Raw genomic sequence first — 27,989 nt, 5'->3', positions numbered from 1 at the left:
TGATTTTCTTGTGTTTTTTAAGTGACAAAGTATGAGGCAAAGTCTGAAAGGGTTGGACTATCAAGGACTGTCTCCTTTAACTGTGATCTCCATATATAAATCAGGATAAACATAAATTTAAACACTAATTACAATGCAAACCCATTTTATTTATTTGCAAAACACTCACGACGTCCCGGTGTAAGTGTAGATTTTCTCCTGTGAGAAGTGATCTGTCCCTTGGGAGATCCTTTCTCCCTGTCCCCTGATGAAGTCAGTGAGTTACTGATTAGCTGCTGACACATGAAATTATGGGGGATCAGCAGGGTTAATGAAAGGCTTCTCTCTCCAGCCATGCCCATGCACTGTCTCCCTGTATCCTCCTTGGCTTGGGGTGGTCTGGTGACCCCGGTGACAAAGTCAAGAGAGAGAAAATATACACCATGACAGCAGTGCAGCCTAATCAGTGGTTCTCTGTTGATACCTAATTATTTAATGAATTAATGAGGAATTATTTGCAGCCCAGAGTTTCTCAAACAGGGGCTGATCCAGGGAAATGTCTCTGCTCTGTTGTCCTTGATTAGGTCTGTCCTGTTGGATGTATTTTTGCAGGTGTGATTTGCACGGGAAATTCTGCTTTGTGTTGGAGGCAGGAGAGTTTGTCATTGCCAGGAGGAAGTGCTGGAGTCACCAGGAGGGTGGATTGGCTTGTACAGGTCCAGTGGGATTGTCTGTGCCCTCAGTGGTGGTGGCTGGAGGTCACCTTGGAGAGAGGTCACTCCCAGCCTGCTCCAAGTGCTTGATCCTATAACTCCTCTGTGCTCTTCCCAAATATACTCCAACAGTAATATCAGGCATAGAACTACTGATTTTACAGTTCCCATCTCCATCTTTGTGTCTGTACACAGGATTTTCAAGGAACACCTTCCTGTTACTCTTCTCATTGAATACCCTGAGTTGAAAGGGACCCACAAGGATCGCAGAGTCCAACTCCTGGCCCTGCACAAAGTCCCAAAATCCCACCCTCTGCCTCCAGAGGATGCTGTTGAGTCAAACTAGGCTTTGTCCAATCTTTCCTCCCCCTGGCCTGTGCCTCTAATTGCAGTTGCTGTTGGGCAGCCTGGAAGTTGAGGGTATTTGTACCTATTAATTTAAATCATCCTCCTTTAAGGATTCAGCTCAGAAAAGCTTTTCTGAGTTGGCACAAGGGTGACCTCAACATATGTCCTGCTTTCTGCAGGGTGGGGGAAGATTATTTCCATCTTAATTGCTGTTACAAAGTTTTTCCTTCCCAGATGGACACTCCTTCCTCTTTGGGGTTTCCTTTTCATCAGACTCCATCCTTTTTGAGGACAAAAGCAACGACAACAACAAAAAAGTTCAGTAATGGTTTTATTGGAAGTTTTGTTCTTAACATAAATTTATTTTATAGTACTAGTGCAGTTGTGGATGTCCCTTCCATCACTGGAAGTGTTCAAGGCCAGATTGGACAGGGTTTGGAGCAACCTGGGCTAGTGGAAGGTGTCCCTGCCCATGGCAGGGGGTGGAATGGGATGAACTTTAAAGTTCCTTCCACCTCAAACCACTCTATGAATCTATAATAATTCTACATATCCCTGTCTCCCAACCCAGCTGGAGCCCTGAGGGACAAAGTGGATCTGTGGGAATCAATGGGCCAAGGTGATGGCTCTGAAAAGGTGAAAACACAAAGGGAAGGGAGAAACAGAAATGTGGGAAGAGGTGTCACTTCATAAACTGCTGGAGAAGTGTTTTTCCAGACCTTTCTAGGGGAAGGCACTTGCTGTAACCATGACAAAAGCTGGGATTATAGAGGAGCTCAAAGAGGACAGTGAAAATATGTGGGAACTGCTGTGTAATTCCAGCATGGAATTTGAGAGTTTGGGCTTTTACCTCACTTTGGGGTGAGCCCAGGCTACAAAGTCCAGATTTGGTTTGGAACATTTTTAAATGTCTTGGACTCTAGAAGGAAAATCCGTGGGTAAGAAGGGAAGAGGATGGGAAGGGAGGTATGGGAAGACTGGTAAAATGTCTGCTTTCAGTTTTGGGAGATAAAACTAGGCAGGTTTCAGTGTCCTGGGAGAGAAATATTTGCTGAAAAACTCCTTTGCTACTTGCTTGTGTCTCTGGACTGCCTAGGATGTTTGGGAAGTTAATCCTGAGATAAAATGTTGGAGCTGAGAGTCCCTTTTATCCCTTCTGCAAAAAGTGAGGCGAAGGCTGCAGTAGCAACACGGATATTGGCTAAATACAGGGAATTGTTTTACCGGCAAAAGTGTGGGAATAATTCACCCAGGCTGCATAAAAACCACATTGTTCAATTCTGATGTTAAATGTTTGGGTGACAAAGGATGATGGTGGGGGTGTCACAACCCTCAGTTCCTGGGTGTGATCCAGAGTCAGGGACAGATATTTGCTGGGACCAAAGCAGTTCCACCAATGGAAAGGCTCCTGTTTATCTTTGCTTTTGATTTGGCCTGTATTTGTTTTCAAACTGGTGTTCAGCAGCTCCCAAAGCGTTTGGCTGTGTGGGGGTGTGTGATTAAAAGGGGCCAGACTCACAGTCCTGCTGAGTTCCTGGTAAAGACAGTTCTCTTGGCTCAGAGGGAGAATGGGGAGTCACTCTCTCATTCCTAAATCCATTGGCTTTGGCTCAGCTGGAGGGCCAGGGGCATGGACACATAACCTGGATTAATCTTTTTATAGGAGGGATAATTTATAGATCCATAAAAACAGATATTGTTTCCCTGTCCCCCTTCCCTGTCCCCCTTCCCTGTCCCCCTTCCCTGTCCCCCTTCCCTGTCCCCCTTCCCTTCTCTTTTATTTATTTTGTTTTGCTTTATTTTTTCAAGGTAAATACACTTTTCATGGAAATTTTTTTTCATGGAAAGTGTAATAATGGAGAGTTTAAAATTACCTGACTTTTTTAGCAGCAACTCTTCCTCCATCTCCCATTTTGCCTTTGGTGGGACAGAGGATCTGCTCCATTTTCCCATACATAAAGTGCTTTTCCCTGGTGCTGTTTCAAGTCATACTTATGCTCCTCAAATAACCCTCACAAATATCAAGTCCAAGTTCCCAAAATCCCTGGTTTATCCCCTTTGGTGCTTGACTGGAGCAATGTGAGGTGACCCTTCCTTAATACTGTAGTTTTTCACAGCATCCTGAATTAAGCACATGAGGCGAAGCTTCTAGGGAAGAGATAATTGTTCTTTTATTATTATAATAGATCAAAATAAAATCAGCTTGTGCTTCTGAAAGGGGGAGGTTTTTAGCTGGAGAAGTTACAGTAATTCTTTTACAGTGTTATCAAATGGCATAATAAAAAAAAGCAAAAAGCATCTCATTTTCTAGGCTGTTTATTTTGCATATTTTGCAACCTCTTTGAATTGAGAAATATTTATATTCAAATCTGGGATTCACTTGGGAGCAGCAGCCCCAGCCATGATCCATGATTTTTGTGGGTGCAAAAGTGTGTAAATGTTTTCCTGCCTGTTTTTACACAAACAAATGTGCAAACTCCAGATGGAAAAAAAAAATATATTAATGGCATTTGGGCACCTGAAGTGTCATTTCTCTATGAAAATACCAGAATTATGATGTTAAAAGAATTACAAGCATTGGCTGAATACCTGTGGTACCTGGGATGCAGCTGAAATAATTGTATATAAGCCCATGTGATTCCCTGCACATTTTAATGGAATTACTTATGGGTTGTTGTAAGAAAAATTTGTGAAATGTGATGTTATCAGAAAACTTCTGCCTTCATCCACATGTAATGGATTTAAGCTGGAAGAGAGGAGGTTTAGATGGGATATTGGGAAGGAATTGTTGGCTGGGAGGGTGGGACCCTGGCAAGAGAAACTGTGGCTGTCCCATCCCTGGAATGTTCAAGGGCACATTGGATGGGGCTTGGAGGTATCTGGGAGAGTGGAAGGTGCTCCTGCCCATGGCAGGGGGGTTGGAATATGGTTTTAAGGTCCCTTCCAACTCAAACCACTGGAATTCTATGATGCTACAAACCTTCTGACAGTACTTTCCCCACTCCCTGTCACACGTTTGAAGAGCAGGACAGATCAGCCCCTCCTGCTTCACTTCCCACTTGCCATTCCCAGAACGGTGGGTTTGATTTTAAAAAAAATGAAAAATAAAGAAAAAAATTAAAAAAAATATATATTTCTACAGATTTTGTGCCCCAATTAGCACTGCTAATTGGGGCACACAAGGAAATTACACTCTACCCTGTGGAGATTGTCAGCCACTCAACCAGATCACTGAGTCACCACGAGCCTGGTGCTGACCCTGAGTTACTATTTAATCAGGTGCAAAATCAGAGGAGATCCCTCCAGGAAGGGCACAGTCCTGCTACTGGGTATCAATGAGAGAACCTGCCTGGGGGTTTGTCCTCCCTTTTAATTTTTTTTTATTTTATTTTATTTTTTTTTTTTAAAGGCCAGAGTTTAAAATAAAGCCCTGAATAGCTGGGAAGGAGATTGCTGGAAATTCAGCGTTTTAAATTAAAAGAGGGTCAGTTTAGATTAAATACAAGGAAGAAGTTTTTTACAATGAGGGTGGAGAGGCCCTGGCACAGGTTTCCCAGAGGGTTGGTGGATTCCCCACCCCTGGAAATGTTCAAGGCCAGGTTGGATGGGACTTGGAGCAAGCTGGTCTGGTGGAAGGTGTCCCTGTATGACCTTTAAAACTCCCTTCCAACCCAAATTATTCTATGATTCTATGATTGCACAATTCTGTGGTGTGTGCTAGGGAAGATAAGGGTTTGTTGGGTGCAGTCAGGTCCTTTAAAGAGATATTTTGATTAAAAAAAATATAATTTCATCTGCAGGACACCCAGCTGAGCGTGGTGACAGTGGGATGAGCGTGCTGGGTGCCCTCCCTGGTAGTACCAGAGAAAGGGATCTGGAAATCAAACCTGTGATGTTGCCTTCAAATATTATAAAGCAGCAAGATAACCATAAGTTTGGGATGAAGGCTTTGGTGTCTTGGCAAAGCATAAACCTTCATTTGTCCATCCAAATATTTCCTAAAGTGGGTGATCCCCGACTGGGGAAGGTGGGGAAAACCACCAGTGCCTGCAGTGCATGGTGACACTTTGGCTCACTGCTTAAAAATCATGGAATCACGGAATGGTTGGGGTTGGAAGAGACCTTAAATTTATCATCCTTAAATTATGGAACCTGAAGCATTTTTAGAAAAGTTGTCGCTGGTCTCAGCCTTACCCAAGGGGTTTGGAGGAGGAAAAAAGCTTCCCATTGAAACCCACTTGGAAGAAAATCTCAAGTTAATTTGGTTTTGCAGGTTTGGGTGCATTTTTTGACCTGTCTGGTGTCACAAAAGGCAAGGGCTGGTGTTGTGAGAGGGAAGTGCAGGTGGTGCTGCTCGTTCCTTTCCTGAGGGACAAGATCTGAGAAGCCCCTTGGCCTGCAGGGATAAAATATTGTTCCATATTTTGTGGCATCATGGAATTGCCAGGACTCAATTTAGGACCATTTGCTGCAAGTGGAGAAAGAACCCAAAACTTCTATACCTGCCAAACAAACACTATTTATTTTAAAATATGATTAAAGCGGTCAAGGTTTTTCCTCCTCATCACTAAATCCAACCTGGAAAACTCACTCCTCTTTCCCACCTCCTGGTAATGGGCAGCAGTGGCCAATTGAAAAGTCTTTTCTGGGGTGTAAAAATCCATTTTGATGTGATGGGTGGAATATTTGTCGTTCAAAGATGTGTTTTAGCTGCAGAAATTTTTGCTGCTTGAAGGAAGAAGCTGACCAGTCATTTTGGAAAGGGCATTATAGGATCATGGAATGCTTTGGGTGGGAAAAGCCCTTTAAAATCATTGAGTCCAACCATCCCCCAGCACTGCCAAGGCCACCACTGACCCCTGTCCCCAAGTGCCACATCCACACGGCTTTGAAATCCCTCCAGGGATGGGGACTCCATGAAGAAATGGAGAAATGAAGAGATTCCATGAAGAAATTCTCCTGCTATCCGACCTAAACCTCCCCTGGTGCAACTTGAGGCCACTTCCTCTTGCCCTATTTCTTGTATCAGTGATTCACACCTTAAATTCTCTCTGTTGTGTGATTTTAATGCCCTTTTCCTGCAAATGCCTTGGATGAAGATCCTTGTGCAGAAGGATCTGACATTCCCCACTCTGAGTGGGGAAGCTGTTCCTGTCCTTCCTGGAGCCAAAATACTCCAAATGCTCTCCAGGGACACACCCTGGGGTCTGATAAAGGCACTTTGCTGCTACTTAAACAACTGATAATGTGTCTGTAAGCTTCCAAAACACTCAGCCAGGTCTTCAGAGGAGAAATCATTTATACTCCAGGCTCTGTTTGTGAGAATCACTTGTTCATCACTGTTCATGTTTTATGATCTGCACTAATATTATGATCCCAAATCTCTCTATAATAATAACAACTTTGAGCTCAATTATGCCCTGAATGTTGTATCCCTTTATATATATATATATATATAATTTTCTTTTTTTATTTTCTATTTTATTTTTATTTTTATTTATTTTATTTTTATTTTATTTTAATTATTTTACTTTCTTTTTTTTTTCATTTTATCTGTATTTCTATTTTATTTATATATATATATATATATATACAACTTTAAGCATTACCTCCTTGGACTTTGTTTTCTCCATTTTTAGTGAAGTTAGTGGTGTTTTATTACAGGCTGCAACACACATTAAATGCACACTGTGGGATAACTAATACCATATTTACCATAAAATGGAGAAAACCCATATATATTACAGATTAAATATTTTTTATCCCTTTTCTTTGATATCAGCCTGTCTTGCTGTAAATAATTAGATCCACTAGATGGTGGTAAAGACCATCGACTTTATCCTCCAGCATCAAGAAAATTAAATAAAGAAGAGAAAAAAGTCAAGAGTGTATTAAAAAACCCCAAATTCACCCTCAAACCCCTGCCTAAAAACACACTTACCCCTCTGTGGTGTATATTGAAACTGTGAGCATGAGGAAGCAGGGATGCTTTTGGGCAGAATTATTATCTGATGAGTTGCTCTCCGAATTAAACACTTTTGTCAGGATAAATATCGAGTCAGATGATTATGAATCATTGTGGCAAGTTTTAATGTAGATCAGAACCCAAATTAATCCTCCTCTAACTCATGGATCGTGGCTCTCCTTTGCCTCAGATACAAATGAATAGTAAACAATATTTTGGCAATTTTTAGGTTAATCATGTAGAACTGATTACTCAAGAAGAATGCTATTATCATTTAGCCAATTTATCCCCTGCCCTGTGACAAATGAGAATTAATGTTGCTGTTTTTGAGATATCAAATGGGTCATGATTTTAAGAAAAATGATTACCCCTAAAGATAACTGATAATGATGGCTAAAGGCAAGGAGATCCAAGTAAGTGTTAGCAACATTCATAATTCCTGAAATAAATTCAGTGGAAAAGCAAATAGAGCTTAGTCTGTCGTGTGACTAAACAGGCAGCACTTAAGTTATTATTTTTTGGGTCTTTTGTTGTTGTTTTTACATTCCATGTTAATCATTTGTTAGTCATTTCTCATTAAAAAGGGCATGAATGATGGTGCCCCCAAATTTAGCCACCAAAAGCAGATTTCTGGAGTTGAATATTGTGTGTTTTGGGGGAAGTTGTAACAGTTTATATTCCCAAATCAGTTATTCTTGTTGGGAAAGAGGTGTTGAGCCTGTCTCTGCTGCTTCAGTGAGATAAATCAGTATCATTTTATTATTATATTATTATTATTATGTTATTATTAATATATTATTAGTATATTGTTATATTATTGATCAGTATTGATAAAGAAATGTTTTGTGATGAGCAACAGAGGGGATGGAATGAAAATTGCTGCAGGCATCTGCAACAAGTGGGGAGTGAGGAGCAAAACCAAACCAGGCAGGGGATGGAGGCTCTTAAGGAAAAGATGATGTTCTTCATTTTAGAAAGATGAGTTTTATATAAGGAGACTGTCTGGAAATCAGACTATACAAAGGGGTGTTGAAAAGATGTTAAACAGAAATGAGTTTATTTCCTTTAGTATCCTCTTCCCTTATGGAGAGAGTTGGAACCTGTGGGCCTTGGTGTCAACTGGAGCCACCAAATACCTTGGAATTGCTGCCTGCATCTCTCATGAATAGGAATCGTTGCTCTTCCCCCATAAAATAATTTTAAAAGGTCTTGACCTTTTCCAGATCCAGATAAAACCCACCGGTGCAGCTCTTCCTCTGCAGCTCGGCTGTTTTGGGAGCCCTGGAATCAGGGTTGAGCTTCCTAATGGAGGCTGTGCTTGGAGGGATTTAAAACAACATTCTCATGCTTGTTTAAAAGCCCTTTTCTCCTTTTTAAAAATTACATTACATGCTGCAGTTTTATCATGTAGTATATCCCTACTATCAGAACAAACTTCCTTGATTATATCCCTATTATGAGAACAAAACTTCATTGATTTTTCACAACTTTTAAAATTGTAGACATTTGAAAGAGGGTTTTCTTGGGAATTTTATGGTACTTATGGCTCTTTTAGGATGGAAGATGAGCACTCAGCTCCTGATTTCCCTGTGTCCCAAGACAGGGGGTATTTTTTCTGTCTGTAAAGTGATGACTTTTCTTCTCCACTGCTCCATCGGGAGCAGCCTGGAATGATTTGATCTTCCCTGAAAAATCAAATTCTTGGACATGTGGCCTGAAGGTTAAACCCAGAGGGGTTTTATGGGTTTGAGGAGTTGCCTGGATACCAGTGGGCTGCCTGAATCTGAGACAAGAGGTGGTTTCCCATCCAGCTCCAAGCAGTGAGTGAAGCTCACTGTGGCTTTCTTTGGCCAACGTTGCTTGTGTCTGTCACCAACAAGGGTTTGTCTTGTGTGAAACTATTTTTAGGGTTTTAAGGCAAAGAGAAGAGAAGGCTTTGGGGCGACCTTAGAGCCCCTTCCAGTGCCTAAAGGGGCTCCAAGAGAGCTGGAGAGGGACAAGGGATGTAGGGACAGGACAAGGGGGAATGGCTTTGAACTGAAGGAGGGCAGGGTTAGATGGGAGACTGGGGAGAAATTCTTCCCTGTGAGGGTGGTCAGGTCCTGGCACAGGTTTCCCAGAGAAGCTGTGGCTGCCCCTGGATGCCTGGAAGTGTCCAGGTTGGATGGGGCTTGGAGCAATCTGGGAGAGTGGAAGGTGTCAGGGTTGGAACTGGGAGGTCTTTAAGGTCCTTCCAACCCAAACCATTCCTTGATTCCATGAAATGAATCATCTGAGGGGAGGATTCATGAAACCAGACCACTTTACTTCTGGGTGGGAACAGCTGACAGACACCTTGATACAGAGGAGGCCATAAATGATCCATTTTAATAGGATCAGCAATAATTTATACCCATCTCCAGGCACGTGGCTTCAGGGAAATCCTCCACCCCCATTGCTGGTGATCACTTTTGGCCTTGAGTTTGAGATAAAGATCTTCAGTAGCTGGTGGTTTACATAGATTTGATGTTTCCTCCTGAACCAAGTTGAGTCCAGATGCAGAAAAGTAAATTTTGAGTTCTCAGTTTTCTTAGGAATCTTTAAAAATCAACTTCTTGAAGGTGCTTGGCTAATGCTCCAACATTCAACCCTGTCTGTTGTTTTACTAAAGTTGTGTTAATGGGAATGAAAAAGAGAAATCTTAGTGAATGAGGAAATTGTTGGTCACAATTTTGGTCAGGAAAATTTGCATTTTGTTTCATTTGTTCCTAGAAGACCCCAGGGAATAAGCCACAACAATAAGGGGATATCTCAAAACTTTTTCAAACAAAAGTAATGTCAAATATCGCTGTCAGATTCTTGCTTTGGAAAATAAACCCTGCTATGTGTTTCTGTGGGTGGAGGGTGCCCCTGTGAGCCCAAGGAGGGACAGGGGACTCCCAAATATATGAAATATATGAAGATAAAGGTGAGATGAGAAAGGGGAGGGAAAGCTGCTTTGGGCAGTGCAAAGGTTGTCTGAGGCTGCTGGGCAATAAGATAATTCAAAGAACTCTCATTAGTCCAAAATTAGGAGAAATCCTTCTTTTTTTTTTTTTTTCATATAAACCCCATCAGAACAGATTCAACACTTTTTTAAAAAATAGTTGTTGTTATCAGTGTATGTTTTTGGGAATTATTGCAATGCCAAATTTTTCCAGACCATTTTTTTAAATCAAGATACAGTTTCTTGAAGTATTTTCTTTTCTTATACGTCATCCATGTTGCAGGAACACGGGAATTCCTGGAAAACAGTGTCTGCTCTTCCAATCCTTACAGTGCCTTGAGGAATAACTGAGGTTTTCCTCTTCCAAGAGATTTTTACAAGTTCCAATTAAACCACTAAAAATAAGTTGATGGCAATTTCTAGATCATGTCTAACCTCTGAGTTGCTACTGAAAGTGGAAAGTGGCTCCCAAACCCACAGATTTTCAAAGAGAGTTTTTAAAAATGCACCCAGAAATTTCTTTGCTAAACCTGTCTGTCTTTGCAGACTTAATCTGCTCTTAAATTGGGCTTAAATAGGAGCCTTGTTTGTATCACTTAACCAGCAAGTATAGGTTTTAGTTAGCACTGAACCAGTTAAAAGAAAAACAAAGCACTTTTTAACCATCTCTAACTCCACTCAGACCTAAATTATTATTCTTTTTCTTCAGAAACGGGCATTTTAATGTGTCACTTTTCAGTTCCAGCTCAATAAACAACCATTTATTTACAATTTTAAAGCAATCTCCAGCCTAGTCAGGTAAGAATTATTTCAAAAGAATAAAAACATTTTCATTTCCCATCACTGCCAGAAATGAAAAGAACATGAGTTATGAGTCTTGCTGTGTTGTCTTAAGTTGATTACTATGGAATGATTAAAAAACTAGCTGTGCTGTCATAGCAGAAGAGTACATTATAAGTGTAATAACAGCTTAGGGATACAATCCATCAATGCCTTACTTGGGAGAAGGGGAAAAAAAAAAAAGAGAAAGTTGATCTATTTCTTTGGTCATCATTTTCAGCATATTAGATGACAAATAATTGTACATTCATCAATAACAATAGATTAAAGTTGAAATGATTTATTGCCATTACATTGGGGGATGATGGAGCACTGGGTCACTCCGGCAGCGGCGGGGGCTGGATTTAATTTTCACGGGTCTCTTGGCAGGAATAATGGACAAGAGAGGAAACCACCTGAAAACAAGGTGGATCAAAGTTGGTGCCAAGTGATTTGTGGGTTTGTTCTTCGGGAGGTGGCCGTGGTTGGACTCGATGAGCTCAAAGGTCTTTTCCAGCTTTAACGGTTCCGTGATTCCAGCCCTCATATCCTCCCTCAGCCCTGCAACCTCCCTGGAAAATCCTCAATGCCACTTCTGAGGGCAGTTAACAAGGAGAAAAACACCTTGGAAGTCCTTTTTTTTTTTTTTTTTTTAATGTGAAAATTCTTCTCTGAAGCGTTTTTATTTACTCCTAAAATAACAGGGGAGGGAAAACGGTCCCATTTATCAATTGCCACAGCACAGCAATTATCACACCAGTTTAGGTGTGAGCTGCTCAAAACCAGACAGGATTATTTGGAGAGGAACAACACCAAGTTTTAGACTCAAACTTAGTTATTTTCCTGAAGGTTTTCTCCAGACAAACGTTGTGTACAAATAGATTCTCCCCTCTGCAGAGGATTTAGCAGAGTAGGTCTGGTTAAAGGGTTTCTGATTAAACATTTCCTGATCTGGAGTTTGCCATTCCATCAGCATCCCTCTAGGAATGGCTGGGATCTGCTGAGTATGTGGCAGTCCCTATTTCCTGCTACTGTGTCTGTTTTCCTGGAGTAACTGGTCCAAAATTGGGAGAACATCTCCATTTCCTCTCACTTAAGAACTTCCATAATCATCGCTCCAAGAAAATCTGCAGGGCATAATTCCTTCATGGATATCCCTCAGCTGCAATTTTTACCATAATTCCTTCATGGTTACCCCTCAGCTGCAACTTTTACCATAATTCCTTCATGGTTACCCCTCAGCTGCAATTTTTACCATAATTCCTTCATGGATACCCCTCAGCTGCAATTTTTACCATAATTCCTTCATGGATACCCCTCAGCTGCAATTTTTACCATAATTCCTTCATGGATACCCCTCAGCTGTAATTTTTACCATAATTCCTTCATGGATATCTTTCAGCTGCACTTTTTACCAAGAAATAGAGAGATTTAAGTTGACCAAAATTTTTGGAGCTCTTAGACACTGGTATAATCTTCATGGATCAGAAACTCTGCCTAAAAGAAGAGGGTTTTGAAATCAGCTTAAGCTTAAAATGATTTTGTTATTGTTTTGATCTTAGGAGGAGGCAGCTTTTATTGTTAAGATCAACATTAAAGATGTTTAGCAATTTTCCTCTGCATTTATGGTCTGGAAGTCACCATCAAACCTAATGGTGAGTGAAGGGACCAGCAAGAGTCAAGATCTCTCCCTCTCACAAACCAGTAACAAAACCCTCTCTGTTTTGATAACATTTATAATTATGAAATTCCAAAACAATCACTGAGGTACTACTTTGGCCTCTTAATGAAATAGGAGGGAAGACAGAGAGACCATCTTTTGGTCTGGTACTGAAATGTTCTCACAGCTGGGATGAAGTCAGGAATCTTCTTTGTGTTCTGTGCTGCCTAAAACTTAGGACAGGTGTTAAAAACTGACCAAATTAAAGTGTATTTTATTTTCTCTAATTAGAACGTCTCTAAAAGACTCCAGGATATTTTTCTTTTATTTTTTTTTCAGGATATTTTTAAGTTCTTAATATTGTTGATTCTTTTATACATAGCATATGTGAATTCAGCATTGGATGGCTCCAAAATAATAATAGTAATAGTAGTAATAATAATAACAACAACTTAGTTTCCTTAACTTTGGGAGATTCATTTAACTGTAAAATAATGTTTCTTGGTGTGATTGTAATTTGTAAAGGAGCTCCAGTACTGTACTTATACAATGCACTAATGACCTGGGATAGTAAGAATAACCACTTTATTTTAAAGTAGGAATTGAATCCATGTGATTTTTCCAGCTAAAACTCAATGGACACGACTTTCCACTCCGTCCTTCTGGAAGGCACAGGCAGAACCTGCCCACATTAATGCCATTGAAAGTTAGAAACAGTTCTGTGGGGACTTTAAACTCCAGGAGCCTCTGGATTCACACTCCTTGGAAAAGCCACACCTGCCAAGGAGCTGCCAAAAGCAAGTGACACAAATGGTAAAACAGTTTTAATTTTCTGTCCAGTCAAATCTTAGTATTTCACACTCAATTCTCCTTCCTCAGTAATCTAAATAATTTCCCACCTTGCTCATGATGAATGTCTTGCCAGTTCCTACTCAGTCCTTCCACTTTACACAACCTAATTAAAGAAAACATTCCATGATTGCCTATTTTTCCTCATGCATGACAACCTATTATTTTTTCTACCACCTGATTAGGGCTTTATTATCCTTGGATTTAGATTGATTTGCTGGGCACTTTAATAAAACACTGCTTAGTTTGATTTAAAGGGCTACAGGTTTCAGTCACTCACAGAATTACTCTTCATAAGGAACTCACATTCCAAGTGCTATGTGGTGTCCATGAAAAGGGATCAGCTGAAAAAAATTGAGGATCAAGGTGGTGTTCCAGTCCTGTGTGTGTGTTGTTAATATTCCTGGTGTGAGCAGTCAGGAGAGGACATTTTGCAATATAATTTGTCAGGGGTGATAAATCTGTTTCATCATTTCTGTCAAGAACAGATCCCGTGTATTAAAACTACCATAAATATTTTCTCCAGATAAACCCAAACTTTCATATGATTAAATAATAATACATTTATGATGACAAATTGCATTTGCTATGTGTTGTCTGAAATGCAAGACAAAATTAGGTAGTTAAAGTTCAAATGGATGGAGATCAGTTTTGATTTAAAATCAAAGGAATTTTATTAAGTAAATGAGATTCTCATCGTTATTTTGTTATATCTACCAGGCTCTTCTTTCAGAAATATTACTTATGAGCTTAGATAATGATTAAAAACAAAACAAGTAGCTTATATTATAGCAAAATGTAGTCTAGATAAAAAGTTCAGGAGTTAAATCCATGCTTATTCCTGTCACCTTGTTGATGGTTTCCAAACGAGGAGTGATCCACAGGCTGCTCTCCCCTGTCCCTGTCTCAGTGCAGAGATGCTTTGGGGTCCCTTTTGTCTCACCTTATTCAACTATTTCTAATAATCTGTGCTTTTTCCCGGGACATTTTCTGATGACTGAAGGTGCAGCTCTGTTTCCTGCAGCTCCTCCTCTGGATACAGGTGTGGAAAAGCCTGGGAAGCACAGCAGGGCTTTGCTGCATCCCATCCAAAGACGAATATTGGCCTATCAAAGTTGGGTTTTGTAAAACGTAGTTCTTCCAAGTTTTTCTATTGTATGTTTTTTGCAGGAAGTTTTCCTTGACTGGAATGACAATTTCCCAGCTAAAAGCGTGTGCAAGGTAACTGGCACCAAATATTCATATTTTAGGGCTTGCTTCAAACTGCAGGAGATTTGCACTGTGGGACACTTTGGCTTATGAGCCTGGTCCACTTGATGATCCCATGTGGAGCTCTGCATCCCACTCTGGCACCCCCTGAATAAGGACATGGACCTGTTGGAGTGAATCCACAGGGGGCCATGGAGATGCTCCAAGGGCTGGAGCCCCTCTGCTCTGGAGCCAGGCTGGGAGAGCTGGGGGGGTTCACCTGGAGAAGAGAAGGCTCCAGGGAGACCTGAGAGCCCCTTGCAGGGCCTAAAGGGGCTCCAGGAGAGCTGGAGAGGGACTGGGGACAAGGGATGGAGAGACAGGACACAGGGCTTCCCACTGCCAGAGGGTAGGGTTAGATGGGATATTGGGAAGGAATTGCTGGCTGTGAGGGTGGGGAGGTGATGGAATGGATTTCCCAGAGAAGCTGTGGCTGCCCCTGGATCCCTGGAAGAGTCCAAGGCCAGACTGGACAGGGCTTGGAGCAACCTGGGCTAGTGGAAGGTGTCCCTGCTCATGGCAGGGGGTGGAACAGGATGATCTTTAATGTCCCTTCCAACTCAAACTAATCTGTGACTCTGTTATGTATTTAAATTTAGGCCTGGCTTTATGTCTTGTTCCATAGGAATTTAAGTGCTTGACATGTGAGGTTTATTTATTATGAAATAATCTCATCCTGGCAATTTTGTTACCCTGTGGATGTACCTGTGAACCTGTGGAGTGCTGATGGCCAGCCTGGGTTGCAAAGCTAATTTATACCAACCTCAGATGTGCTAAACCGGCAGTGCTGACCCACCTACTGATGGACAACAACAACAACTCCTTAAGATACAGAAAATCTTGGATCCACTGTAGCATTTAGGAAGTTGCTCAAAGGGAATCATGTGAAAAAAGCTCATTTTGTACCTACATGCTGTGAAATTGCTTCATCCTCCCAGAGTGGGATTGCTCCAGCAGTGGAACAGCCTCCATTTCTTACTGGGAAATGGGACAAAAGAAGCTTTAGTCTCTCTTTTTTATCATCTGTTATGATCCATTAAAATCCTGGAGGAGCCAGGTACGTGTGGATGTACCTCATACAACCTGATCATCCCAGTAAATTAAATATAATTACTCCCATGCTTTAATTTAATCACTTTTGCAGCTGCAGAATAGAAGAAGCTTCCTTGAAAGGGAAATAATTTTTTCCTGTGGCCAACTAATTTCCCTGTATTTTAAGTACCTTTAGAAGTGGAGAAGAAGGGATTTGTGTTTGCATGAGAGACAATTACAATGAAAATAAACAAAAGAATCATATAAAAGCCAAGTTGGAATGCTGAAGAGACTTAATAGCTATAAACTGTTAGCTATTAGCTTCTAATTACTCTCAAATAATTACTGAATAGAATAGTAAATGTTATTAGCTTGCTTTAATATTCAACATAAAAGATTGCTCCCAACAATAATTTACTGTTTCTTCAGCTTTAATATATATACATATGTAAAACTGGCCTGCTTTGTAAACATCCTTAATGAATGAAATAAATAAATAGTAAATGGAAATAAATATCCTTCATAAATCAAATTATTGGAATGGTTCTGTGGAGGAGACCTGTACACTGTGGGCCCATGGATGGTCTTTAAGGTCCCTTCCAACCCAAACCATTCTGGGATTCCAGGATTAGCAGAAGGAGATTATTAGTGTGTCCTGAATTAGTGGCCTAATTTATATTTCATTGTCATCTTTGGAGAGTTTTAACTTGTCTCTGCCCTCTGCAGCTGACTTGAGACCCCTTGTTTTTTCTGAAAGAAAACAGTTTGGGGTTTCATGTGTCAAGAATAAAAGCCTGCTATAGTTTATGGGATAATATCCAAAAAAATTTCTAGTATCTACAAAGGCGGGCTTCATTTATAAGAAATATGTATTTTCCATCAAATGTCCAGTTTTAATATGGCTTTTGATTATTTTTGTTTCAGAACTCTGGAATAGCCAATCTTACCGTACCACAACCACCAAATAGTGGAGCTTTAAGTAACAACAATTATTTTTTTAATGCTGCTTCTCCACTTACCTTTTTAAGGCCTTTTAATTCACTATGTTTTGTGGATTAAGTTTTTAAATTTCCATTTCTGTACATTTCTTTCAGCCCATTTCTGGCAATCTTTAAATGTCACCTTAAACAGTGAGATTTCCACTGGAACAACACTTCCAACTGCTTCTGTGTTTTGAGCTGCCTCTAAAAGGTAAATTTCTAATATATGGTTGAATTTCCCCCCCGTGTAACTTGGTTATAGTCTTGTATTCCTCACTCTTTAGAGTAATAACATCTTTTCTCTCTGTTTTCTGTTTCCACTCTCGACTAAAAGCATTGAGTCTGTTTTGATGGATCCGTGGTGCCACTGTGGAGTGGTGTGAATGAAGGAGGATGGAGCTTTATTGTATTATTGGAATGGACAGGGCCAATCCAGAAATGATTTCCTCCTCCTCCTCCTCCAAGCCCTGGTCCTTCACCTCGGTGTGACGTGCAAGGATCTACCTCCAGCTCATGGCTTTCATGTTAGCTGTGAATTTACATCTTATTCCTTTGCTGAGGGTGTTCTGCTCTAAATTAAAAGATGTCTTATATAAAAATATATAATGTATTTAAAAAATATGTATATAAAAATTAAACTTTGAGAGGTTGGCACCTTGTTTGTGTAGGGGAAGACACCATCAGGCGTCTTCCCACGGCAAGCTCAGGAGAGTGTGTATCTGTCCCATCTCTTTTATACACCTCCCATCCCCAAATTCTGATTATATCCATGCAGGAGGATGTCCATTTACTGGATTGGGTTTATTATGGATGCCCATATCCACGCAGGAGCTGAGAGGGAGGGAAGAGGAGAGAGAGAGAGAAAAAGAGGTGCTGGGTACTTCTAAAAGTCTCCCTGTACGTGTTTCGCATGCGTTAATCTTGTTTTCTTTGAGTTTGTCTGAGGGTGATAACAGCTAACTTTTTGCTTTTCTATCTGTAATGATGAAGCTTTCCTGATGTGGACAATTAGCAACTTTTTGTTCTCTGGAAATCAGGAAACGAGGAATTTGGGAGTTGGAGGTGCGTGGCCCCGGCAGGCGGCACAGCTGCGGCACCCGCCGGCTCCGTGCCAAGGGCTCCACGGCTCATCCGTGGAGAGAATCAACGAGGATTTATTGAATTCACTCCTCTTTCCATCATTTTTTTTTTTCCCTGTAATTTTGCTCAGGAAAGTGAGGAGACAGGCAGAGTGAGAGGGCAATCGCTGGGATCTTCGGTTCCGTCGCACCCCAAGGCGCCGTTTATTCCTTTTAACACCCTGAGACTTATCACGGGATACAGTTGTTTTACAACTATTGTCTGTCATTGAAAGAGCTCCAAAAAAACCCAAACACCCTTTTTTTTTGAGAGGTTCTTGTGGCAGACAGATTTTGGCCTCTAAAGTTATTTTAAAAAGCGGGCAGATTGAAAATCTACATTTAAATTTCATGCAATATTGTAAATTCATAACCTGATGGTTCCTCCCTTCAGCGCTGGATAAATACCCTGTTTCGGGGCTCTGCCATTTTTAAGCTTCATCCTTGGAGATAATCACCCCAAACCATAATAACAACATCATACAAGTACAAGGAAATACTTTTGAAATGTCCTTTTTTTTTTTTTTTTTATTGTAACGTGAGATAGAGCTTCCAAAATCCCAAACTGAATTGCTTTTCAGCAGATAAGCATCAAAAAACACATTTCCTGCTTTCGGGGAAGGTGCAATAAGGTGCTATATCAGTGTAATAGTTGCCAGTGATATGCTCTAGTAGTATTTTGATGAATTACATGATTATAGCTAAAATGAACACTTTCATCACGCCTGAATTAATAACGGTGGTATGATTTGGCAAGTACTCCTGCGGTGTTCTTTAGCTCATCACTTCAGAAGACAGAGTTTTAGAGCCCATCCTTTGTCTCGGGGAAACACAGGAATCCTTTAGTGCTTAAAAACACAAGGAGGAGGAGGAGGAGGAATGTGGCAGCTTTTAGAGGGAGAAGGGAACTGATGCTCACTTACCTTCCTGAGCTCATCCTGACTTAACCAGTTTATTTTTCACCGCCTTGTTGTGGTGTCTGAGGCACCTGTGACTGTGGCAAAAAGTGGGTTTTTTGTGTGTGTGAATTTTATGGCAAAGGTTTGTGGTGAATTTTGTTGCTAATGTTTGTTGTAGCAAGGGGTTGGTCTCTTCCCTCAGGCAACGAGCGATGGGGAAAAGAGGAATTGGCCCCTCAAGGGAGCTTTAGGTTGGACAGCAGGAGGAATTTCTTTGCTGAAAGGGTTGTCAGGCATTGGAATGGGCTTCCCAGGGAAGTGGTGGAGTCACCATCCTTGGAAGTGTTCAAGGAACAAAGTGGCAGTCACTCAGTGCCCTGGGCTGGGTGACAAGTTGGGCATCAGTCACAGGCTGGGCTCGATGATCTTGGAGGTTTTTCCAACCTCAGTGATTCTGTGAAATGCTGTGTTTCCAAAGGACTTTAAAGACCCTCTAAGGACATAATTTTTTCTTGAATCGTTGTTTTTACTGCAGAACTCAGGTGATCAGCATGTTCATTTCTGTGTCTTGCAGGTTAGCCAACATATGATTGACCCCACACCAGCACTTGAGTGAGGCTGTGTGTTGGTGTGACCATTTCCAGGGTTCCTTGGGGGGTCCAACCGTGGGCATTAAAACTTCCCACAGTGGGAATTTCCATAACATTGTGCAGATGTGTACAGGATTGAGAAAAACCTTCCCTGCTGATGACCTGATATTATTTGTCTGGCAATAAATGAAGGCTCTCAGTCTTTACTGTCAGTCAGTCCCTTTAATGAACATTCATTTTACTTGGAATAGCAAGAATAAAACATTAATTTTACTTGGAATAGTAAGAATAATAACCAACCTGCTGTAGATAAAAAATACAAGCTTTTGCAGGCTGTTGTAGAAAATGGTGCTGCACAGCACAACAAAAACATCTGGACCAGATGTTTCTGTAATTATGACCCACTTGATGATTATTCTGTGTTCACTGGCCTTTGCTGGTGCCCTCAAAGCTGGCTGATGTTACAGGCTCGTGCTGGTGCACTGAGATGGAAGGGAGGACAGACTGTCTGGGGCAAGATCCGTCCTCTCTGTTTTCCTAAGTGATTTCTGCCTGTTGGATTTTTGCTTGTGGTTAATTATTATCCTCTACATTTGTATCAAATAGTAATTTCGTGCCATGAAATATCTCAGCTCTGCTGATGCAGAAAGTCCAGGGAACATAAGCACAGTGTTTTCTGAACCCAAACTTTTTTAAAAAAATTGTTATTTGGTGCAACTGAGATTATAGGGCCACCTTGTGGGGTTTATTATAGGTATGGTCTGTGATATTATAATCTAAGAAGGAATAATGACTTTTTATCTTTCTGTTCAGAGAATCTTATAGTTGAATGTAAAAATGTGTTAAAGGCTCGAGACATCATAGAATCACAGCATGTTTGGGTTGGAAGGGACCTTAAAACCATCTTGTTCCACCCCCTGCCATGGGCAGGGACACCTTCCACTAGCCCAGGTTGCTCCAAGCCTCCTCCAACCTGGCTTTGGAAAATTCCAGGGATCCAGGGGCAGCCACAGCTTCTCTGGGCAACCTGGGCCAGGGCCTCCCCACCCTCACAGGGAAGAATTTCTCCCCAGTATCAGAGTAAGTCACCTCAGATGAGAGCAGAGGAAGATCACCTCAAGAAAACTTTTTATATCTTTCATCCTGAGCTGTCAGAAATCTCAGTACAAGGAGCTTCTGCCCCTAATCCTGGGGTAGGGAGAGAAATGTCATTCAAACTGCATGACCACATTTGTGGTCCATACAAACTAAATGACTTAACTGGCTTTTTTTTAGGTTTTGATGCAGAATATATTAATTTTTGGCACTCTGACAGCGTAAAACCTGTTAATGGCTCTTGTGTAGAAGCACGGTCCCAGTTTACCTCCTGTTATAAGGAAACAAATTGTAATTCTTAATTGAATTCTCCTATGGAACTACCAGCGATATAAATTACAATGTCACTTGAATGAGAGGGGGGAAAGCCCTTTTTACAAGCCTCAGGATGATAATTTATAAATAAAGTAAAACCAAGAAGCCTTAACGAAAAATCCCCAAGGAGTCTGACATTAATAGCCTTTACTTTTAATCTGATACAATAAATCTTGCAGCTTTGTATCCACAACAGAACTAAGAGAAACCAGGCCAAGCTGGGGTAGATATGGGGGAGTTGAGGAGAAATATTCCCTTCCTTTAATTAAAAGTATATGGTGATTTTCTGGTGTTCCAAAGTCATTGCTGCCAACTTGCTGCCAATCAACTTGCTCCAAAGGAGGGATTTTTTGGTTGGATTCTTTGCCTGAAAGCAACGTAAAAGCCAGAACTTCCAAGTCCACGTGTTCTTCAGAATTTTCAAATCCACATTTTCAGTGTACATTTGGAGATCAGGTGCTCAGCCCCCACTGCTGTAATTCCATGGGAATCTCGGATTTCCAGCTGCCCTGTGAACTGCAGCTGTTTAAAAGGAAATCTGAAAGTTCAATATTAATTGGTTTTATGATATTGTGAATTTTTGAGAGGTTTTATGGAGTTTTGAGAGGTTTTTTTTTTAATTTAAATGGGAGCAAGTAAACTGTCAGAAGTCTATCCAGACAGAGGATATACTCCTATGGTGACCAAGAGGAGAGTGCAAGATGTGACACTTGTAGCAAAGAATAAAGGAATTTTATCTACTACATATGTCACACCAGTAATGGAAAATAGGGATTTTCATGGCCTCTAAGTATTGCCAATCCCCTGCATTCTAAAGACTTTATAAATGGGAAAAAAAATGGTAAAATCTTTAAATCAGCACATATTTGCCTCCTTCTTTGTCTGCTTTGAGGATGCCACTAAGGGTATTTTGAGATTGGGTCTGATTTTCTCCAGGGTGATCAGGGCCTGGATTTGAGATTTTTTTTCTCAAAGACATCAGCATTTTGGCTGATCTTGGGGTTTTTTTAACTCTTAATTTTACAAAAGAGAAATGTCACCTTCTTTTTGGGTATTTTCTGCATTGGAAATGGTGTGAAAAACCCCAGAATATGTTCAGATCTCCAGTGCCGGACGTGGTGCCACTGGGCTTGAAACATTTTTACCAGGGGAGTTGTGCCAAGGTTTTTTTTGTGGATAATTTTTAATAACAGTAACAGCAAAATGACACAGTCTCAAATCTGTTCCTAAACCAGAGTAAACTGAGAAAAGCCACGAAATCAGCGGCTGCCTTGACTTGCGCTTGGTGGGATGTAAAAACATCTGACCAAAATCGCATTAACTGAGGAATAAGTGTAAAAAAAAAGAAAAAAAAGAGGAATTTTCCCCCTTTTCCAGCACTGCCAGGAGCGAGCATCGCTCGAGATTAACATCCCAGCCCTTAAACCAGGGGCTGAGCCTCGTGTGGAGCCACTTAGGCATGAACTATTCGTGTGCAGAGTGTTACTGAACACTCATTTTTAGGTCAGGCAGATGCAGCTCATCCCGAATATTTCTCTGGACAAATTACCCATCGTGGCCTTGTTTGGAATCTGTTGGACGTTTCCCTTGTGCTGCATCTGATGGTGGTTTTGTTGTGTTTTATGTTTTTTTTTTTTTTTTTTTTTTTAAATTCTAAATATGAAGCTCGCTTATGAGGCCTCCATAAAATGGTGTATAACAACCAAGTACAGTAAATTAAACATGATACTCATTACATAAATACAATTATATTTATCAGCCTTTTATAACCACACAAAGCATTTACCAGTAAGAGTTATTTTGGAGTAGATAATTCCCAATTAACTTTTACTACTTGATTTTTGCTAATTTAGTTAGAGTTAATTTTTCAAATAAAATAAAATAAAGCCAAAAAGAAAAAGCTGTATCAAATGGCATCTCTAACTATTACACTGGAGATGAGATATAATTAAAATGTTATGTATATGGAATTGCAGCTGATGGGAACCTCAGCTTAAACTCTTATTTTGGTCTTTATTTGATTGTTGCCTGCGCTGCGCAGATAACATGATTGAATTGCAGGGTGGCTCCGTGCCCACAGGAGCTCGGAGACGGGAGGGAAAGGGAGAGCTTGGAAGGAAAATTACCTGGAAAAATCAAACGGGTCAAGGTATGAACTTAAATGTGCTGAGGAATCCTGTGGAAGTCCTTCTCTGACCGTGCCGTTGTCCTCTGCAAAGCTGGTGGTGAGGAATCGGGGTCTTCTGCGTGCCCAAGGTGAGAGTGGCAGTGATGTGTGGGTGTCCTTCTGTGCTGTGCACTCAGAGAGACTCATGCCAGGATTGGTCACCAACCTGGTTATAAAACTTGTCACTCCACTGTCCAGTTTGTCCCAAACTGAGCATCACACAAAGCTTGGGACCGTTTGCTCCACACCAGGAAATGTCCTCGTGTCTCAGCCCGGCTGGTGGGCAATGAAGACTCTGTCTCAAATTGCCACCAAACCCCAAAGTTCAACAAGCTGGATCACTTGGTTGAGGTGTCCTTGCCACTGATTCCAGTTTTTCATGCTCTTTTCAGCTCCTTATTTTCCCAACAATAGTGGTGAGTCTCTCTTGGGATGAGAAACACGTAGGGAATCCATTGATTGTGTTGTCCCTATTAAATAAATCCTTCAAAGTAAAAAGAAGGACAAGTCTAGGAAGCCTTCCTGCCTACTTTTTGCTGGTTTTGGTTTTCACTTTGTCTTGAAACATAAGGCTTAAAATCTGCAGCTGAAAGTGTTGGATTTATCCATTGGAATTCTACTGGAGGTGGACCATGTCTTTATTTCCCTATCCCTAAACCAGGAGTAGTCCGGTCTCCCAAAAAATCCCTCCCTGGGCAGGGTTAAACATGCTGGTGTGGCTTCCCAAACTTCAGTTCAGGACTTGGCTGGTGCTCCAGGGGGTCTCTACACCCCGGGATGTTGGGAAGACGGCCCGGTGATTTTTCCCAGGGGGAACTGTGATGGAAACACGTGTCGTGATTAAGCTGAACCTCCCTTAATTTTATCCGTCACTAATAATTAAAATACAAACACAGTGTTGCTAATCGTGTTTAGGACGATGTGATTTTAAAACAAATGTGAACTCCAAGTGTTCTGCAGGGCTGGAAGACGGGAATTAATGTATTCCAGCAGGGAAGGGGGGGGCTTGGCTGAGGGAAAGTATCTTTCTAAGAGCGAGGACAGTCACAGCCCCACTGCTCATTACTTTGGATGTGTCACATTTGCTACTATGACAAGATGTATTAGGGACGAGGAATTTTACAGATGGAGAGAAATATCCATGTGAAGTTGTTTATTTGATTTTTTTTCGATATTTTTTTCTTTTTTTTTTTTTTCCTTTTCTGTGCTACCCCGTCCAACCTTGGGATAATGGAATTATTTTATGCCTTTTGCACTATCATCAGGGTTTGGATGGCTGCACAAAGGCCACTGGCAACGGAATAAGATGGCTGTAAAAAAATGCAAAAAATTGGGATAGGAGAAAAAAAAAAAAAAGAAGGTACAACCAATAACTTGCCCTTAAATTTAAGAGGAACTAAATGAGGAACTTCTGGACAATTTATCTTGCTGTTTACAGATAACAAGTCACTTTGTTTTTATGTGCTCAGTCTAGTATTCCATAATTTATTTGAAAGAAGATGAGAAATAATGTAGATAAATGATGAAGTGTCAGGGTCTGACGCTCTTAAATGAAGCTATTATGGTCAAAGAGAAAACGTAAAACCTGCGGCTCATTATGAGAGCGTTCTACTTGTCAGTTAAGTGAAAAGGCCTGGAATGATTTCCAGTTTATTTGTCATTGCAGTTATTAAAGCTGTCTTTTTGGTGCCATGAAAATGAATTGAAGACTTTATTCGAAGTAAATTTGTACTAAAGCTTTCAGATGTATCTTATGTGAGCTCAGTGAGGCAAGAAAACAGCTTAAAAGCTGAAATATTACAAGGAGGCAACTGCTGAAGTCCTGAAACGCCCAGGAATATAAAGTCTGAGGAAGTTGCACAGATAAATGAAGTATTTCATCTCTTGGGAAATAAAGCTTAGTTTGACTATATTGTACACTTAGACAAAGAAATCAGCCCTTGTTAGTGGCAGCAAAATATTGTCTTTCACGGGCTTGTGCCTGGTGCTTACTTTTATATCAAGCTATTAATTTTGGGACAAGTTTATCAGAGAAGGGGGGATTCTCTGTTCCAGTCTGCACAACCTCTAAGTCAAAAAGGCATCCATGGCAAGATCAGGCTTTTTATGGCTGGGACTCCATGATCTTGGAGGTCTTTTCCAGCTTCCATGATGTGGTGACTGATGTGGTTCAAAAGGGTGCACGAGAGATAAGGGGGGTGGTGAGACCCACCCAAGAGAATCCCTCTCCCTTATTGAGTGTCCAAAGCACTGCCTGGAATGGGAGATATGATGGATATTTTTATTCCTCTGGAAACAGTCTCAAAACACTTCCTGTTTGTGTAGCTTGGAGGTCAGAGTGAAATGTTCAGCTGAAAGCAAGTCACTGCTGCTCCAGAGGTGGTCACTGGCACTCATTTTCCTGCCATCCCCTCTCAAGATTATTCCCACTGAACTGCAGATCTCAGATTTATGTGGAGATGATTGATATTTTTATTTTGTTTGGTTTGTCCATTGCTCTGGATTCCTTCTCCAGTCCTCCTGTTCCTCACCACTGTTTCATGTTTGCCAAAACAAATCAGTGCAGTTGCACCAGGTTTGGACTGTCCAAAAGGAAATGAAGAGTCTTTTTTTCCTTTTAAATTGAAAGCTGTAGGAACACTAAACTGAATGCTTAACTCCAAGCTCCAGCAGTCTTAGAGCAGTATAGCTGACACTTTATTGCAGATATTACAAATGTTATGACATGTCTTCAGGGTCAAGTTAAAAACAAAGAGGGTTCCACGTTCTCATCTGAAGTAATCTGTCAGTTTTGTCATCAGATATTATAGCAGCCCTCAGTAGCAGTGTCACACTCAAGGGTTTATCAGGCTTGGTACTATATGTACACATATTCTGATTTTTAGGGGTTTATAACTGCAATAAAAATTCCCTCTGGGCTCAAACTTGGTATTCATAGCCCAAAGGGATTTTTTTAATTTGAAAAGAAAATAATCAGAGAAGGTTTTCTTGAACTATAAGAGCGCACAAACCCCAAATCCATTCTGCATTTTAAAAATACTTTGAATCTTTTAAACTGGCAGACTTCAAATATTTAAGCAGCCAACTCTCTTTACAGGAGAGACTGTTAAAAAGGACAACCCAGGAAGGGGAGAGGTGGCGGAGCAGACAAGTGCTTTGTGCTCATCATGGGGGTAAGTATTAAGCATTTGATAAGATGTATAATTAGCCACACATTTCTAAAGCTCTTGGTGTCTCTTCCCATTGAAACTGTGCATGAGGGAATTGGGATGTCTGATGCACAAATACAAATCACTTCTTCCTCACCACCCTCTGACACTGTCCTGCAGAAAAAGGGGCTGATATGGCGTGAGCTGCTCGGATTGAGATACACCCAGCACATCTCTTCCCTGGAGAAACAGAGGGCTTCATTTTCCATATTTTTCCACCTGTTTCCATGATGCCAGCAACCAAAATATGCAAAGCATGGCGGCAATATTTAGATGGTAAGGCCACTAACACTGAACACTCATTTACTGCTGAGGGATGTTGTGGGGTTTCTCTTGGAACAATGAGTGAGGAAGTTAGGAACAACATATTGGATACAGGGGTGTCTGTGCTAAAAAGTGGTGAAAGACCATCACTAAAAACTTCATCAATCCTCAGAGGGTGGTGAGGCCCTGGCCCAGGTTGCCCAGAGAACCTGTGGCTGCTCCTGGATCCCTGGAAATGTCCAAGGCCAGGCTGGACAGGGCTTGGAGCAACCTGGGCTAGTGGAAGGTGTCTCTGCCCATGGCAGGGGGTTGGAATTAGATGATCTTTGACCTCCCTTCCAACCCAGACCATTCTGGGATTCTATGATTGTCTGAAGGAGATCAGTAGTTTGTCCCAAACTAGTGGCCTATTTTATATTGCATCATCATCTTTGGGGAGCTTTTATATATCTCTTTCTCTACAACTGACTTGAGACCCCATTTTTTTCCTGACGGAAAAAAATGGGAAGTTGGAATGAGATGAGCTCCAAGGTCCCTTCCAACCCAAACCATTCTGTGGTTCTGTGATTTAAATCTTCACTTGGGTACCAAGCCCAGACTTTGAGTTGGTACAAATGCTTTGTGTGACAGTGTGTGATGTTCTACAGGCACCATCTGGTCTCTTTTATAACCTGTGACTCAGGGACAGTGGTGACAAATAGGGCACATTAAAGAGTCACCAGGGTTCTCCATAAAATCCCAGTAAAATAGCAGAGAACAGGCATTGCTGTGTAACAGAAAAGGGGGGAACACAATGGTGGTGTGTGTTTTCAGGTTCTTATATTGTAATTCCTTTGACTTCCTAAGGGGAAAACAAAGGAATGAAAACCATCCTGGGGAGGTTCACTGCCGTGTCCATGGGGAAATGGTCCTCAAAGAATCTTGCACATGTTCCTTGGAGGTCAAACTCTTCAGTCAAGGGGAACCCACAGCCAAAACCTTCCACTGAAAGAGTATAATCAAGGTCTTCAAAGGTTTAGGTTGAATTTAGGTTGGATTAGCACCATCCCTTTGGCACCAGGAGCTGCTTCTGTGAGTAATCATAAGACTGCTAGGAAATGAGATGGGAGCCAAGGATATTCTAATTTGGGGGTGGGTTATTACATCTCTTTTATTTTATTTTATTTTATTATTTTATTTTATTTTATTTTATTTATTATTTCATTTTATGTTATTTTTGTTTTTATTTATATTTTATATTTATTTTATATTTTATATTTCATTTTATATTTTATATTTCATTTTATTTTATTTCTGTCTTATGACCCATTAGCCATCAACCTCTTCCACAGAATGAGTTCATCCACTGGTACAGGATCCCAGTAGCATTTGTTTTCACTGGATGTGCTGTAATTACCACCATTCTGTGATATTTTAACAAAATTCCAGTTTCTGCATCAAGCATAACAAGACTGATCCTGACAAGTTTGGTGCCCTGCACTGGGCCAGGAGACTGATGAGATGGAAAAGGAAAGGACTGTCTCAAGAGAAGCAGGTGGTTTCAGCAAAGGGCCATAAATGCAAATCTATGTACACTACTTAGGAATTCTGGTCTATTATTACAGCCTAAAGGAAGTTAATGTAATTAATAATTGAGCTCCTTATCTTCAAGTTTCTCTGAGTGTGAACTTTAGTGTCAAAAATGGACAGATATTTGTTTTATGATGTGGCTGCAAGTGAGGAGTGACAACACCATCAAAAAAGGCAAACCTTTGCCAAAATTATACACCAATAA

The sequence above is a fragment of the Chiroxiphia lanceolata genome, chromosome 7 (genome assembly GCF_009829145.1).
Source record: "Chiroxiphia lanceolata isolate bChiLan1 chromosome 7, bChiLan1.pri, whole genome shotgun sequence".
NCBI classification, from domain to species: domain Eukaryota; kingdom Metazoa; phylum Chordata; class Aves; order Passeriformes; family Pipridae; genus Chiroxiphia; species Chiroxiphia lanceolata.
This window is presented reverse-complemented; position numbering follows the sequence as displayed.